The following is a 17,324-nucleotide window of genomic DNA, read 5'->3' on the forward strand; positions in this document are numbered from 1 at the left end:
CAACTCATGTAGAGCCGCAAGAAGCCGGCTCGGCAAGGTGCACCATCCCATCTTCTTCCGAGTGTCTTCTTTCTCCTTATCATCATGTCCAGCGATGGCTTGCGGACCTAGGGAAAGAGCGGGTTAGTGCATGCACAAATAAATAACCCTTCCGAGGATTGCATCACTCCAAAGCAGCACACAAGAACTTGACAATGGCATCAATAGGAAATCATAAATTTCCTACCTCGCCACAGCCACATTCCTGCATGACGCAATGGAATCCGTAATGCAAAACCACGGCACAAAAAACTAAAACTAACGCACGGAAAAAACGCCTAGCCTTACGCAAATTTACGTTTATCGGCCAGAAGGGCCCAAAGTTAAGGTGTCGTCTTATTCTGGTCCCGCGATGCTATCCTCTTCCGTCTTCTCTTCTTCCGATGAATCTTCATTCTTCTCTTCACATCCAGCGATGGCTTGCGGACCTATGGAGAGAGCGGGTTAGTGCATACACAAATTAATAGCCCTTCCGAGGATTGCATTACTCCAAAGCAGCACACAAGAACGTGACAATGGCATAGATAGGAAATCACAAATTTCCTACCCAGCCACAGCCAGTTTCCTGTATGACGCAATGGAATCCGTAATGCAAAACCACGGCACAAAAAACTAAAACTAACGCATGTAATAAACGCCTAGCCTTACGAAAATTTTTATTTGCTGGCCAGAAGGGCCCAAAACTAAGCCGCAAATATCGCACAGGTTTTCTTGCGATGCCCCTCTTCTTTCTTCAGTGAACACTTGCGTCTTCAATCTCCTCTTCTTCGTGCAGTCTTCACTCCTCCTTCCTTGAAGTCCAGCGATGGCTTGAATCTGTGAAGAGGTAAGATTAGTGCATGCACAAACAAATAAATAAAAAACACTAACATGCAAGCCCTAACGCGACGCAACGGACAAATAGACGCAGCACACGCAAATATAAATAATAACACGCAGAAAAATACCACGCGAAATCACACGAAAGGTAAAAAAACACACGCAATCGGATTCTTGCCGTTCTTCGAGCTCAATTTGATGTCTTCAATCTTCATGGCTGGAAGGGAAAGAGTTACAGACATGTTACAATTAAGTACAAAAAAATTCACTCAGTTCATGCGAGGGATTATCAATATCCACTCATTCCCGATACACACACGCATTATCTTCTCTCTTCATTCTTCGAGGCCCCATGCGATGTCTTCAATCTTCGGGGCCACAGCTACGTCTTCTTTCTTCATTCTTCACTCCTGCAATAAATGGTGTTAGTACAAAACCCACCCAAATACCTTTTAAAAAACTACACACACAAAAATGCCCACATAGATTTCCTGCCTTAGAATGCATTCTTTGTCTCCTAGTACCGGTCTCATTCGTAGCAAATAACTTTAAAGTGCACTTTCTGGTACCTTTGTTTCAGCGCTGTTTCGAAACCTTTCTAAACTTGCTCCTTCGAGTCGTTACCTTTCGTTTATCATTTTTACCTAGAGCTCGTGCTTTGATAATCGAGGGTGAATTCACTTTCCACCAGGAGTCTCTCATAACTCCAGGTGTGTGGTTCCGGTCGGCCCTAATTTACCATTTCACGTTCAAGATAACCTGATGTAAACCTGATGAAAATGAACGGCAATGCACAGCGTCCGAGGAAAACTGCACTCTTCCCAGCATTCGACTCAAGTCGATGAATGGTGTTCTGATTCTTCAATATTCATTCTGAAATTGAAAAAGCAAAAATGTGGATTAAAATTTGCGTCAAATCTCTCCGAACAACATAAAAGCATTTAGAATTGGATGTCTCGCGAGGCCATCGTCTTCTTCTCTTCTTCATTCTTCCTGCTCCACCTTTCATCCTTCCCGTCACGTCCGGGGATGGCTTGCACCAAAGGAGAGAGCAAAAAATTAAATTAAATTCGGGGGTCAGATTACTAAATATGGGTCACTCCACCTTAGTTCAACGAGCATTTGTCCCCGAAGGACTCAGATTATGATATCTCCATTGGTCTACATCAACCTCAAACTAAGTACCCTGAGATATTTATTACATATGGTTTTAATATGTTATCAATTTTTTTTTCCAAAAAAATTGCCTTAAATAATATATATCCCATAATTTATATATCAAATAGTCTTAGAGCCGTTATTTATTGCTTCTTCAAGAGCTTAGTCCTTTCGGAAGACACTCTTAATAAGATATTTATAAAGTGCACTTCCCTGTTATTGTTATATTTAAATGTTTAAAAAATTGTTAATCAACTTTTCTCGAATAATTAATCTCATAATTGGCCAAAGCTTTTATTCTTTAGAGTTTAGGCTCATTCATTACCTTAGAATTACAAAAATAAATATAAATCAACTCCTGAATGATATTTTTTTGAAAATATTTAAACGTTTACTTTTCCTCCCGTGCGGCTCCCTGATTATTTCTAATACCAGTCTATGGACGTTCACTCATAGACTGGTAGTCTATGTCATAGTAGTATGACCTACAGCGTCAACTATAAACTATCAACCACGAATTCATCAAAATCTGACACCCTACGGGACAAGCTTTTTGGAATAGAGGTGCAATGACTCAAACTATTATACCCGTCAATAAAAATTGAGGAAATGGATACTAAAACAATGGCTGTTTATTTAAAAAGAAGGACAACCAAATAATTCTCGAGAAATTCACAAATTTTCTCAATGACTTTTAAACATCAGACTATTTTATAGGGAGCTTGCTAAAGTGATATTGAATAGGGTAGGCTTATTAAAATCTCTCATAAACAGATTGAATTATTGCACTTTAATGAGAATTTCTTTATATCCACTTGATTTTTGCGGTGAAAGGTTTGTATAAAGATGTAAACTAACTTAGAAATACATAACTTTAATGATTACGTTAGCAACACTAGTGAATTCGTAAAATAAGCAGTAACAAAGAAATACATAGCAAACAAACATTTTCGGAAATATTACATCGTATCAACTATTTCTTTTAAATAGGGAGACAAAAAATTTGAATACATAAATAAAAACTTTGAGTTATTGACCACACGATGTTAGTGTATTACAAGTCGAGCAATATTGTACAACTATTTAGGATTTGTACAAATTGAAATTTAAAGTTGTTTTGTTCTACCGAGATCACGATTTAACTTTATCTAGTTTATTTTGGATAAATTTGTACGGAAACTCGTTTTTTTATCAATAATAAGAGTAAATATTTATATAAAATTTCATTCTCTCTTCGCATAAATCGTTGAAATTTATAGTGGCAACAAAGGAGACAGTCAAGTGAACCTTATTTCTATGTTTTCCGGTTTATCTTAGTGGTGAAATGAAAACTAAATAACTTAAAACCATGACCCATAACCACGCGTTATTATCGCGACAGTATTGAATTCGTATTGTTAGTGTAAATACGTTAATTTAACCTTCACTCGTTAGATTTATTTTTTTAAAGTGTTTAATCATTTTTAATGAAAAAATACGTGATACTTGCAAGGTCCCCCACGTGAGATTGGGTGACAATCGGCTTGACCCCCTCGCCCCTCCTAAGCGCCACATCTAATTAAACCTTTCGCTACTAACAAAGTAAATATTCGCCCGGATGGATTTTGACACGGAAGACGAAACCAGCAAATTTTCGTCTCATATTTTCCTACGCAAACATACGAATGACGCAAATATCCGTTTCGTTGCCCGATCGCAGCTACGCGAAGTCTTATCGGGACCCAACATAGCGGGGACATAGGTGGTACCCTCGAAATCCGGGAGCAGGTACACATCGTCCGCGCTTCATCCGCGTCCGACCTCGTCGGCGATGTAAAAGGCATAGGAAGCAGCTTGCATTGAGTGCCAACCCTGTAAGTTGTCACCGACACGGCCCCATCAATAAAATGGGTCTGGTGGGTGTCTGCATATTATTGAAAACGATAATACTTGTTTACATGAATGAGACCTTTTGTGCTGGTAGAAAGGTGGGGTGGCACAGAATGATAAGCACTGTAAGTATCTTTGGATTCGTGGAGGTAAAATTTATATGCGGAAAGTAGAAAAGGAGCCAACAATTGTAGTTAGCATCATGGATGATGTAAAACATCTTTTAACATTGCTGTAGTGATTCATACTTCAATGGTATAGGAGGCATACCTAGACTATAAGCCAGAGTTATGGATGTAAATATTACTGTTAATGCCTTTAATGGAATAATTCCCTATGGATCTTTCATCAAAATATCCGAAGTGTTAGACGCAATTTTAATTTACTACTTTCACATTTAAATAGCATGTCACAGTTGCCGGATATTATAGCTTTGAATGAAATATAAATATAATCTGATTAAATTATATACAGTGAGTGGGTAGGTACTAATCTTATGGAAATGATAATACCTTTGAAAGAGCAAGAGGTGTTTTACTGTTTATAAGACATGACATAACAACCGTACTGAGGCGTTGTCATATAAGCCCTACTGTTGAGCAGTGTTTCATCTAAGTTTTGTATATTTGATCTCTTTGTCGTCTACGGGGATAAAAAATTTCTATCGATCAATTTGTTTTATATTTTGAACCCTAATCAAGGGTCATATCTCAAAAATTAGTAATGGTCGGTGATATGAATGTTCAGTTACTAATGCTCAGCTGCGAATCCAAGCATTTTACAAATCTCATGAGTTCATGTTGCTTGACTACCTCAATAAATGAAGGAACCAGAATTACTAGACAATGAGTTACCTATTCAGATCATGTAATCACTCGGTTCTTAACACAGTTATTGTTGACCCCCAAGCCAAGTTTATGCATTTAGGTATAACGCATCACTCTCCAGTCCAACCCAATCTCTAATCTTTCTGCTCGCGAAGAAAACGATAGTACACCATCTTATGTCACTTTGCTATAGTATTGCTGCCGTAAATCATGAAATGAAAATGTTCGACTGCATTCTTGGGAATAATTGCATTAAGAACATGAAATTTTCTAAACTTTTACTACATTTTCAAACATACTGTTAACATGTGTAAATGAGTTTTAAGTATTGTCAGAAATGAATGTGCCGTAAAATCAAAGCCCTGGATCACTGTCTCCTCGATGAGCAAAGTTACGCTTAAAAAGTCGTTTTCAAAAACAACGTCATAACCCGAACAATAACGGCTAAAGAAAAGAGTACGTAAATATATTTATCAAATAGTAAAAATCATCTAAGCCTGAACTCCTTTTTGGAACCAGTCATACGCCTGATGTATTAAAAATGGTCAATAGCTTATCTTTACAAAAGCTGCCCGCCCAGATCAAATAATGCTGGTATGACAAAATTATCATATGAGACATTGCAGATGTAATCTTTCATTTATTCAATCAAAGCTTGCCAAATGTAAGGTGCCCTGCATCCTTAAAGCAAGAAATTATTGTTTCCGTTCACAAAAAAATCTTACTACGTGGTATTCACAATTACCGTCCGATTTCTTTGCTATAAATTTATTCTAACGTAAGTACTTGAAAAACTTATAAAACGAATACTGGTAAATTTTCCGGAAAAGGAAGTGGTTCTGTGACAGTCAATATTGTACGAGGGTCGTTCAATAAGTCTTTAGAAAAAGGTATAAAAGCAAATTGTATTGGTTCAATTATTATATATGTTTGATTTTAGTCTACTTTCAGCCCTATAATTTTTTGTAAGCAATAGTTGTTCTCTACAATCGGTAACAAAAAAGAAACTATGAGATGGATACAGCTCAAACATCAAGTGCTCACGAGCCACAAGTGCAAATTTCTGACTAACGTTAATTTTGGAAACTAAGAGAGCAATTTTTCGAAAATTCTAAGGACTTATAGAACGAACCTCGTATTAGGATAGGTAAAAGTACACAGGACGCTTGAAAATCTCTATCACCCCGATTTTCCAGTCCATCAAATGTAATAAATAAATCGCTGCTGTATGTATAAGTAGTTATAAAAAAGCATTTGAGACAATAAAATACTAGATATTTTTGGATAAACCACATCTGGCAGAATCTCGTAGCATTTCTATTCTATTTCTATTACTACCAGAGTAACAAAACATATACCATCCTTAAGCAAGTGAACCTGGCCGTACACTAAAAAATATATAATTCCTGACAGTCCCGCTAGGAGTAGTACCGATAGTTGAAGTTTCCTTATATTCAAGTGATTCCCCTATGAGCCGCTTAGGAGCACCCCCAGAAGTTGTGTGACTTGTGAAACCACGTGCAATTTTATTCTCCCTAACTTCGTTGTGCACAAGCCGCTTATCTTCCTGAACGAGCAATATAAGTAAACATTTTTGAACACTTTTCAATGCTTTATTCCGTTCTGTAGTTAAATTCTGAGAGACAATGTGCCTCATCATTTTCATATACATTTAAATAAGTTCCGGCTAACTAAAAAACACGACTTCCCTCGGCCTATATATTTTTGCGCCAAAATAGGTCGTACTTTAACGAGCCCATTCCCTTTAGGTCATAGGTTTCTATTTATAGCTTGCAAAATGTGTAATGCGGAAATTTCTATAGCATGTGTTAGTTTTTAGCTTTGTCAGGATGCCCTTCATCTACAAACGTCTTCCTGGGAGCCGAAAATTTGCTGACTAGAGTAGAAAACACCTTCAAAAGTGTTTAGAAACCATCATATTTGGTGAAATGACACAAAGGTTTGCTGCCGATTATTTCAAAATACCCCGAAGCACTATTAAATACAGTTGAAGATTGCATTTTCAAGTTCCCCTAGCCACCCTAAAGTTTTTCCGCAGGAAGGATAACTAGCTTTTACTTGTCATATCGACAAAATTGCGATTACGATTCTCAGCTTAATGAAATTGATTTGAGATTGGCCGTTTAAATTACACTTCACCTGGCAAGAAAAGATTGTGCAATGTTTTTATAACAATGTTCAATTTTGCGATGACTGAGTAAAGTCATTCTTAAAGAGGCACCCTCTGCTGGCAGCAAAGTTGTCGTCAAATTTTAAAGGAAATCGTGCTCAGTGATGAAAAATTAATCACAGTCTTTATTTTAATTACCCTAGAGTATGAGAAAAGATTGTAATTCCGTCTATAATCATAGTAATCAAGAGCAGTTTGTCACGAAAAAATTTTGGAAGTTACGTGATTGAAACAACCAATGCTTTCCTTCCAGTAAGTGTGCTAACCTCACTAACCTCTGAGAACCAAGTAAATATAAATTGGTATCTGTAATCTTTCACCCTAAATAATCAGGTGAATTATATTGGGATAATAACTAACAGCACGAGCAACATCCGGTCAAGCAGAAATAGCGAAATACATCAGACATCAAATTCCATAAAACTAATAAGGGAAACCAGCATCATGAATACGTTTTGATAATTTTATCCTTAAGATTCCATGAGAGCATCTCTTTTAGTAATAATCGATTCCAAAAAACAAAATCATCATAAACAAAAATCGCAACAACAACAATGTAGTTCCCACTCGCCCTTTTAAAAAACATGGTTCAGAGCTACACCACTTCCTCATTCACTATGGAGATAGAAGAATCGGGAAAAGTGCCTTTTTTCGACGTCTTGGTGAAGAAGAATGACAACGGAAGCCTAGGCTACGCCGTGAATAGAAAACCGACGTCAACAAACGATATCTCCATGCCAGTTCTCATCGCCACCCTGCACAATTAAACGCTGTAATGACCTCTCTAATTGAACGTTCGATCCGGCTGAGTGACCCGAAGAATCTATCTTCAGAAATTGTTAAGCTGAAATCCATCTTACGTCTTAATGGTTACGACAATGGAGCTATTTCCCGCAATTTAACAAATGTGATCAACAAGGACAATAGGAATAATTCCCAAGACAGAAGACATCATTAGCCAAAAGAAAGCCTTCCTCCCATACGTAAAGGGAACGACGGATAAGGTCGGTAACATCCTCCGGAAATTTGACATTATAGTCATTTTTAAACCACACGCCCAAGTACGACACCTTCTGGGAAATACCAACGACAAGTCCTCACTTCAAATTGAATGAGTATACGAAATCCCCTGCCGATCGTGCGAGGAGAAATGCATCGGGGAAATGGGACGAACGGTCAAAACTCGTAGAGAACAGCACAAGCGGGCCATTCGACTGGGTTACTCTTCAAAGTCAGCCGTAGCAGCCACCGGACATGCGATCGACTTCGAAAACTCAAGAGTCATCGCGAGGATAAAACATTTTGAAGCCCGACTCATCCGCGAATCCATTCAAATAAAGAAAAACAAGGACAACCATAATAGTGAAACCGGATTAAGAATCAGGAGTACTTGGAACCAAGTCATCCGCAACATTTCGTTATCTTCCCCCTCCAGTCCTAACTCCTCATACCCTCCCACCTCCCTCCCTCCCGCCAGAAATATAAAAAAGGCAGGAAAAACCAATTCCAGCATTATTACCTTGCAGAAGTGACCAGCAGTCGGTCGCGAAACGTCGGGGTAATCTCCAGTACGACACACGACATACACCCTTATGTGACTTATTACATAAGACTTTTAATTTTTTTAAATGTTAGTCAGTTGCTCCAAACGATGGAGCTCTGAAACTTTGTCCTAATATCCTGGCAGTTGCTATAATCAATGCGTAATATATTACTTTAACCTTGAAATTAGGTAGAATAAATATATATACCTTAACGTAGATACACCGCATTAGTATGTCATCACCAGATATAGCAGTGTTAGCATAATTACGGTTGTTAGGAAAAAAAGGGAAAAATCGTGAAAAACTAAAAAATTATTCTTGGAAACAAAGCACACGGCTGACTATTGATATTTGTTGCAGCTTGTGATTTCTTTGCCGTGTTTCAGTCGAATATTATGCTATTTAAAATTACTCGCAATATGAGTCAACACCTGATATCCCTTGGAAGGGCAGGGGTAGCTACCACAGTTATCCCAATAATTCATATCCAGTGTATTCATTACAAACATGATTCACACAACATCTTCAGTAAAATATAATTAAGTTAAAGAAAGATGGAAACCAATTCGAAATTCAATGCGAGGACTACAAGAGCCAGTACATCCATCAAGTGCGAAAAATTTTCTTAAAGATGTAACGTTTTATCGCTTTGTGGGTGGAGATATGAAGAATGATCCTCGACGTATTAAGAATAAGCGGAATGAAATGGCATGAAGTGGGAAACTTATGGAATGGATGCTACGGAAAAATACACTCAGGATCGATAAAAGGTAACAATGATGTGGGGATAGTGATAATAAAGAGCGCAGATAAGAAGACCACTTACAATTTAATGATAGGTTGGTAATGGCTGAGATATGAACCAAAACCCATAATTACTGCAGCTCAGAAGGTTTGTAAGCATACAAAAGATTTGATAAAAAATGCAGAAGCGGAATAGGTCAAGAAAAAAAGAAGTAATAGAGCAAGGAAGAGATGAATAAAATGTAAATATTCTCCCAGAAAGTGAATATATCATCGGCAAAGGTCATGCCTGGAGAATTTCCCGAAAGCAAGGATATTATAACCAAAATGAAAGACTAACACAGATCACAAGCTAATGGTTGCTAAATCAACATTAACTTGTTACAGCCGTAAAATCTATACAAGGGAAACACCAACATACATTAGAAGATTCTAAATTGATTGAATTCTACCAACAACAGACTCAAAAACTAGGAAAAGGACGACATAAGCTACCCTAGGGTATGTAACCACAGAGGTCATAACTTAATAGCGAAGTCATGTTACCCAAAATTAAAAAAACGAAGCGGTGGAAAGCATTTGCCAAGTAGAATGATTTAGGAAAGTGTAATTTCGGTAAGCAGTGCAGAATAATCTAGCATCATATCTGACCGAGAAATTAGAGGAAGAGAGTCAGAAAATCTTGATCAGTGAGCTAACGAAAACAACTGAAGAAGTTCTTGATAGAAGGAAATCATAATGTTAGATCACGCAGAAAGCCTTTAATCTCATTAAAGGCGCACTGAAGTACAATAATAATTGAAATAGGGAACGGCATTTGTCATAAAGCCAGACAGGCCAGTGAAACGTGGTCTAGGAATATAAAAACATCGTGTACCTGGAAAAGTAGAGGCCCGTTTGGGGAAGGAACTTGAAAAACTTCAAATAAAAAGCGTAAAATGTAAACCGTAAGTGACACAACGGAGAACTCTTGACCGATAATTGATACAATGTGAAGAGATGGTTTGAATATCTATATGAGATGGAGGGCGATCAAGTACAAAAGCAATTTAAATAGATATCGAGTTATAATATGACGCATAAACAAGCGTGGGTTGGAATTCAATGCTTCCTATTCTGAAATAAGTAGGTGTACTTAACAATGACAGGGGAATCATCCACAATTTATTTTTCTATACACGTAAGCGTGATAAAATGTGTACACATCTATGGAAAATCAAGAATTAGAAACGGAGTGCGTCAAGGCCGAATTATTTCTCCTGTAATTTCATCAGTTCAGAACTAAAATGGGACCGATTAAATCAAAGCCCGGAATCTCCATGGCATGAATATCCACGAGGAAACTTAAGCAGAGAATTGAAAAATTTTAAAACATTAAAGTGAAGATGGGTAGGACAATGACCTATGCAATCTGAAAATCACTATAAAAGAAGAAAATGTAGCAAGTGACAGAAAGCCAAAAAAGCATAAACTTAGGGAAACAAGCGTTGGAAGAAGTCGACTAATTTAATATTTGGGAAGCAGAATAACCAGCGGCGGAAGAAGTATGAAAGAAATAATCAGTAGGATAGCCCAGGCGAAGAGAACCTTTAGGAAAAATAAAGCATCACCTCACTTATATGAGCAGGAAATTATAGCATAAAGTAAGGAGACAACTCATCAGAACTTGATATTTGAGCATTCTTTACCATGGTCCTGGGCAATGACAGTGGTGCAGAAACTGATAGCTATTCGGCTATAAGAAAATTAAATGGATATCCGAGCAAGCAGAACGCAGACCACGATAAACGGAGGTATCCTGGAGCACTCATTATGATTGCCTGAAGAAGGCAATGCTAGAGGGACAAGTGTACGGTGGGAGACGAAAACTAATACCTCGGATATCGCATATTAAGAATTATTTAAATGAGTATTTATGATATTCCATCTCTCTCCACAAGCATCATTGAATATTAACTGCTACCTCTCAAAATTTACGTGAGATACGTAAACTAATAACATTTTTCATTCCTCCTAGCGGCCTTCGAAGGCATAATAGTCACCAAGGGTCAAAAACGTAAAATCAGGGTTTTCGGAGCATCAAAAAATAGTATATTATTAAATAAAATCATAAGAATTTTCACATAATTCGTTATAATTTCCGTAACTCACAGTATTTCGTTTACCTCTAGCAATGAAGAGAGACAAAGATAAAAAAGATCTAAATACAGGAATATTCAAAGACATATCAAATAACAAAGTGAATTATATTAACTCACCGTTTCCCCGAATGCTTCTTCTTCCTCGAAACCTCATCGCGTTCCCCCATTTGACCCCACCCGTTTCACGGAATTGATTCGCTATCCCCATTTTACTCGTTCACCTGAAAAGAAAATTTTCGCATTTAAGGTTGGCAATATAATTACCCCCTAAAATCATACAGTTAACATAACACATAACTCAAGGTGATGGTGAAATTAAAGATTACAACAAATTATGGTACTAACGACCTCAGAGCTGTGTGTAAAAAAGAAAATGCCAAATGAAGTGCTGTAAATCCAATTATGATCGCCAATGTTCTCTTACTCTACATCACCGTCAAAATGTTATGACTTATTATTTCATAGCGGTTTCTAAGTGTCACCAAATATCTTAATGATATTATTCCTTTGTAACTTACGAGGCTTAAATATTAAGGACTATAAAAGCCTCTAAGAAACCATTAATATGTGGAATAACTCGCCATTAAGGTACCGATAAGAAAAAATCTTTAAAGCAAACAAGAATAGTAATAGCTACACTATGCAATTTCAAGTTCTCTCATAATCAATAACGGAACTGTCTCACTGTTCCTCGTCTACTGTTAATACCTTAAAATCACAGTCACAGCGATAAAATTTCAAAGTACTGAAAGTAATCCACAGTATTGCCGTTAGGATCATTACTTCTGTATTCGAACCGTTATCTTCGATGCTATTAGACACACGATCAATGCAAAGCTAAAACTACTCGCAGGTAACTCATTTCAAATACTCGCACTCCATAGCGAAATCCAATTTTCAAAAGTTACACACATAACACTCGTAAACGAATACATAGTTACGCGAAAGGGGATCACACAATTATAGCAAACGGGCATTCATCACATAAATTAGCATTGGCTTATCAACTGGGTCATATCTTCCGTAGCCGAAATACTTTTCATAAAAAATAATTTCCATTTGAAATTTACAGGGTCGAGAGGAATACCAGGACGATTGTCATCGAAGGGGATGTTTTCCTATCACCAGCGTTCCTTAAACAAATAACTCTGGCGCTATTTTTAACTTAAACGCACATTCCTCACATGGTATTTAAAGTTGGAACGGAAGACGGTTGGCGTGAAAAAATGTTTCGTTCAAAATAATAGTTGCTATGATCACGATTACTTAATAAATTTGAATCAATAGTGTTCGTGAATTATTCTCTACATCAGAGAGTTGCTTCAGAAATCATACAAAAATGCCTAATATCGGCAAGAGAATAGTTCAGGTACTCACCTCTTATCCCCAAGAGATCTCGCCGCGAAGTGCAGTCCAGGAACTGAGGGAGGGGTACTTCTGACACTGAGTCAGCCCTGTGACTTATTCCTGTGACGTCACGATAATTTTTATACGATTTCTTTTTAAGGCAACGAAATATGTATAAAACGCTAAAGATCGTTGATATTGGGTTATTTGAAATTTTATCTAGTAATATACATTATTAAATACGTTGATATACTATATATTATAAATAAAAAATATTTCCCGCGGAGAACCAATGCTACGCTTAACCAATAGGATTTGATCTCAAGTTGGCGATGTTACACAAAAATAGCGCGAAAAATCTTTAAGAGCCAACGGTCATGAAACACGTGATCAATGTTCCGGAATTTTCTAGTCGTCTCCGAAGGTCAGAAGGTACGTTTGCAGAACACATCATCGATTTACGTAAAACAATACATTACAATACTAACGGTCTGCATTCAACTGTCGTCTCCAATCAAGCACCTCCCTTTCCCCCCTGCTCACGAAGAAAACACAACACACCCCAGTCCTTCACAAACCATCGTTTTGATAGAATCACATTTTTGCAAGTTTTAAATTTATAAATTATATTTTTTTTAGTCTTTTTCAGCCGTTTCTTCGTTCGTTGAAGTCACAGTCTCATTCCGGGGAATGATAATGGAGAGCAGTATCTATGAGCTATCTACAGAACTACAAATAAGAAAAAACAGCGGTATTGACTGAGGTAAGTGAGAACATGAATTTTTAATATCTACGTGAACAAAGGTTGTAATTTTGCACTCAGGCATAAACATGTCACTGAAGTAGCTAATCACGCAAAATAATTGCAAACGAGAGTGAATAGCGAAGATAGGCAGTGAATAGATATATTGGACTTCATGAGCGATAATGACATTACCATTATACGATTAGTACAATTGTGTTTGCATTAGTGCATAGAAATTCTCCCCTTAACAATTCACTTCATGGTCATAGATTTATCATATTTACTCACGATTGAAAACCTTAAAATTGAAGGAAATCAACATTGAGCATTATTAATTTCAATTCAAGGGTCGTATTCGTCGCTTACGGAAAATACTGGCAAGTTCTCCAACAAACACTGTAGCCTAATTAACCATCGGAAAGATATTATTCTCCCGCGGAACCAGCAACCTCGACGAAAATTATATGAACGGACTGCTAGGATTGATTTTCTTTTCGTGAATACATCCACAATTTTTTGTTTTCATCGTCGAATCTTACTCGAGATAAGCAATATCGTTATAATTCAATCATATGAATTAATAGCTTTGCATTTAATAAATTCATAATAGTTTATTAAATTTATTTTATTATTCATTCAATTAAAGAAAATGGCATCTTCAGTAGGTTTAAACATGTCAAAAATGATAACAAGTTGCAATTAACCTTTCTTTCGAATATAACCATTGTCAGTAACTGTTAATGGCGCACTTCATGAGCTAATAAGCGGTATGCCTATGAGACGGTCTGAGATCACAGCAATTAAGTGTAATAGTGTGCGTTAGTTGCGTGCCGCAAAAAAAAGCAGTCTAGAAATAATTCTATAAATTTCAGCTTCAGCACAATTCCAGCTACCAAACAGATTATATTTTTCCGTAAACTACGTGACGAAGAAAAAGTACGGGGAAGGGATTATCTTAAATAAAAAAATTAGTGTGCGTTAGTTGCGTGCCGCAAGAAAATGCTATCTAGAAATAATTCTATAAGTTTCAGCTTCAGCACTCGCCAAGTTCATACCTTGGCCGCTTCTACTTGAGTGATTGTCAATTGCTAACTACTAACTGAACTATTTCATGGATTTTAATCAACACGTTTCTGCAACAGTATGTTTCATCATGTCTAACTGTGAATATTTCTGGATGTGTAATTCAGACTTGGCCAGTGAGGATTCCTTATCAGAAGTTGAAGGAACACCATTCGTTCTCCTCGCAACCCTTTAGCATGATTAAATCTGACTAAATATTTTACCAATATACTTGAATGTTCATACATAAATCACGATGATTGGGAGAAATACACCGGGAAAGGGCTCGGGTTTTACTCCAGCTACAAAACAGATTATATTTTTCCGTGGACTACGTGACGAAGAAAAAGTACGGGGAAGGGATTATCTCAAATAAAAAAATAAATCGCTAAATATGCAGTAATCTTGATTTACCACCTGAGCGTCTAAAATTTAAACCGCATTTTAAATATCGGTTGAAGATAATTACCCTCAAAAATGTAAAAAATAAGCTTTATATTTTAGCAAGTTATGTGCCAAGAAAGATATATGGCCACGATTATAAACATAATTAAGAAGATGTATTCGGTCGAGGGGTAGTGGTTCGTCCTTTTAAGACATGTCATTCAGGAGAGACACAGGAAAACGACTCGAAAATTATCCAGCCAGGATTTCACCAGAGTGGATGACATAGGAGAAATAAACGGTCAAATGGAGTCCCGTCCGCCGCGGTCACTGCTTCACGTAGGGTGGCTCTTTCATGTGTCGACAGAGAATTGGGAAGGTGGACATAAGTTAAACCACTTCCCCCAACCAAATACTTTTCTCTCTCTAACACAACACTCCCAATTGGCGAGTCTGTTGTTCTTCAGTATTTCACTTTTTACTCTAAAATTTTACTAAATACATACTTCCTTGTCAGTTATATCCGCATGTTGTTTGCACTTTGATCAAAATATTTAAACTCATGACACTTGACTGCTGAACTTTAAAACTTATGCATTAGAACATTGGTAAGTTCACTATGCTTCGCATCGCAAATCAAAAAGTCGAGCCAGTGAAAATTAGTTTCCGGGTTACACGATATTAAAATTATCCAGCACTATTAGCACTCCAGGACATAAATAGCGTAATTGTAATAATGTATAAATAGCATTTAATACCCAACGAGCTAATCTCGCTATATCACAATAAACACTAGATTCATCATTCTAACTATATAGTGCATTTTCAAAAACACGCCGCAATTTTCGTCAAAGAATTCTCCTTTTGATCAGAAAAAGTTGCTGATAAAACAAGTTAGTTATACATGATTATCTGCAAAGAGTTTTCAAGCTTCATATTGTATCAAACTGAAAGAGGAGAAGAATCCCTACCATTCATTTGCTGCCAGGGCCATCGGCGGTAGAGCTCAGCTTCAAAACAACGACTCTTCAAAATAAATGCATACACTAACACTTCACACTGATCACACAACAGACAACAAATTTTTAGATGAACCATTGACATTTTCACTTCACTGTAAAGCTGGATGAACACTCGCTCATGCAGTTCACTAACACAGCAGGAAGCTTCACATTATTTCCTTGAGACATGCATACTGCTAGCAGTATGACCGATGACAACACTCCAAGGGTTGACCCGAAGCCTTCATTGGGGTGTCTGAAAGCTTGATTTTAGCCGTGCACCTTCATTCAATCGATTAATTGAATTATTCACACCACCTTTCGTAAACTGTAAATAATAAGAAAATGCTCTTAAGCTACAGCACAAAAATAGTACTGATGACACCATACTTCTATCCGAATGGCAAGAAGGAATTGTCACAGCGGAAATGCCTGCTATGTCAACCAATTTGAGCCATTAGGCAATTAGGTCTTGTTTCATGATTCTGTATCTAATACAAGTTCACGTACACTTCTGAAAAGTTGTAATTGAACCAAACATATGCGAATATGTGAACAAAATTCCATTCATCCATACAGTAACACGTACGTGGTAATACATTTCGTCACGAGACATTGCTGATGGAACCAGATTTTTATAGCAGTTACGAAAGATAGAAGTCTAAACAGAATTCGGGTACAAGATCTTCATTAATTTTGACCAAATCCTACTGCCAAATAACATTTCATTCTTGCACTAAAATTAAGATGAAATAAGTAGAAATAGCATGGAGGAATTGGTTACGTACGAGAATAATACTCACCAGTACTCTTCAGCGACAAACGTCCACATCTCAGCACTAACCAAACCGCTTTGAGACTCAAACTTTACTGGGAAGGAATGAGTACTGAGGGGGAAAACCTTAAGTGACGCATTGCTCCTTACTTACAGCAATGAGAGGGCGGGGAATCACTAAGTATATTAGGGGAGGTTGTCATGCACAAATAGCCCGAGGTAGAGTCAAAATTGTTGGCCTGATTTTCAGTTCGACTGCATGACGAAGGTGGTCGGGAAGTGCGTCGTTGGTTGGAGCCAGTGGTCATGGTGAGGAAGAGTCCTCAGGATTGTGGATGGAATTTAGGGAGGGGGCAAAATATCGGCGCGCGACTCGGGGCGCCACCCTCAACACAAAAAGACCCGACATTCATTTCGCGACGTCATACACGCTTGTAGTTTTCGTAGTTAACTAATGAAGGTTTTGCTTCGCGGCAAATAGTTGCAGAGTGATCCGTTATGTTAATTTTATTGCGTCAAGATAGTTTTACAAATATACACATTTCGTTTAAAGTTTTTATGAATCCACTTGCCAATCATAAACACTACGGAGGAGCAGTATTCAAAGAAGGTATATTGGATAATTTTTTTCACATTAAATCCTTATTAGATTATTATACATAGATTTGAAGGTGCAAC

The sequence above is a fragment of the Ischnura elegans genome, chromosome 2, assembly GCF_921293095.1.
Source record: "Ischnura elegans chromosome 2, ioIscEleg1.1, whole genome shotgun sequence".
NCBI classification, from domain to species: Eukaryota; Metazoa; Arthropoda; class Insecta; order Odonata; family Coenagrionidae; genus Ischnura; species Ischnura elegans.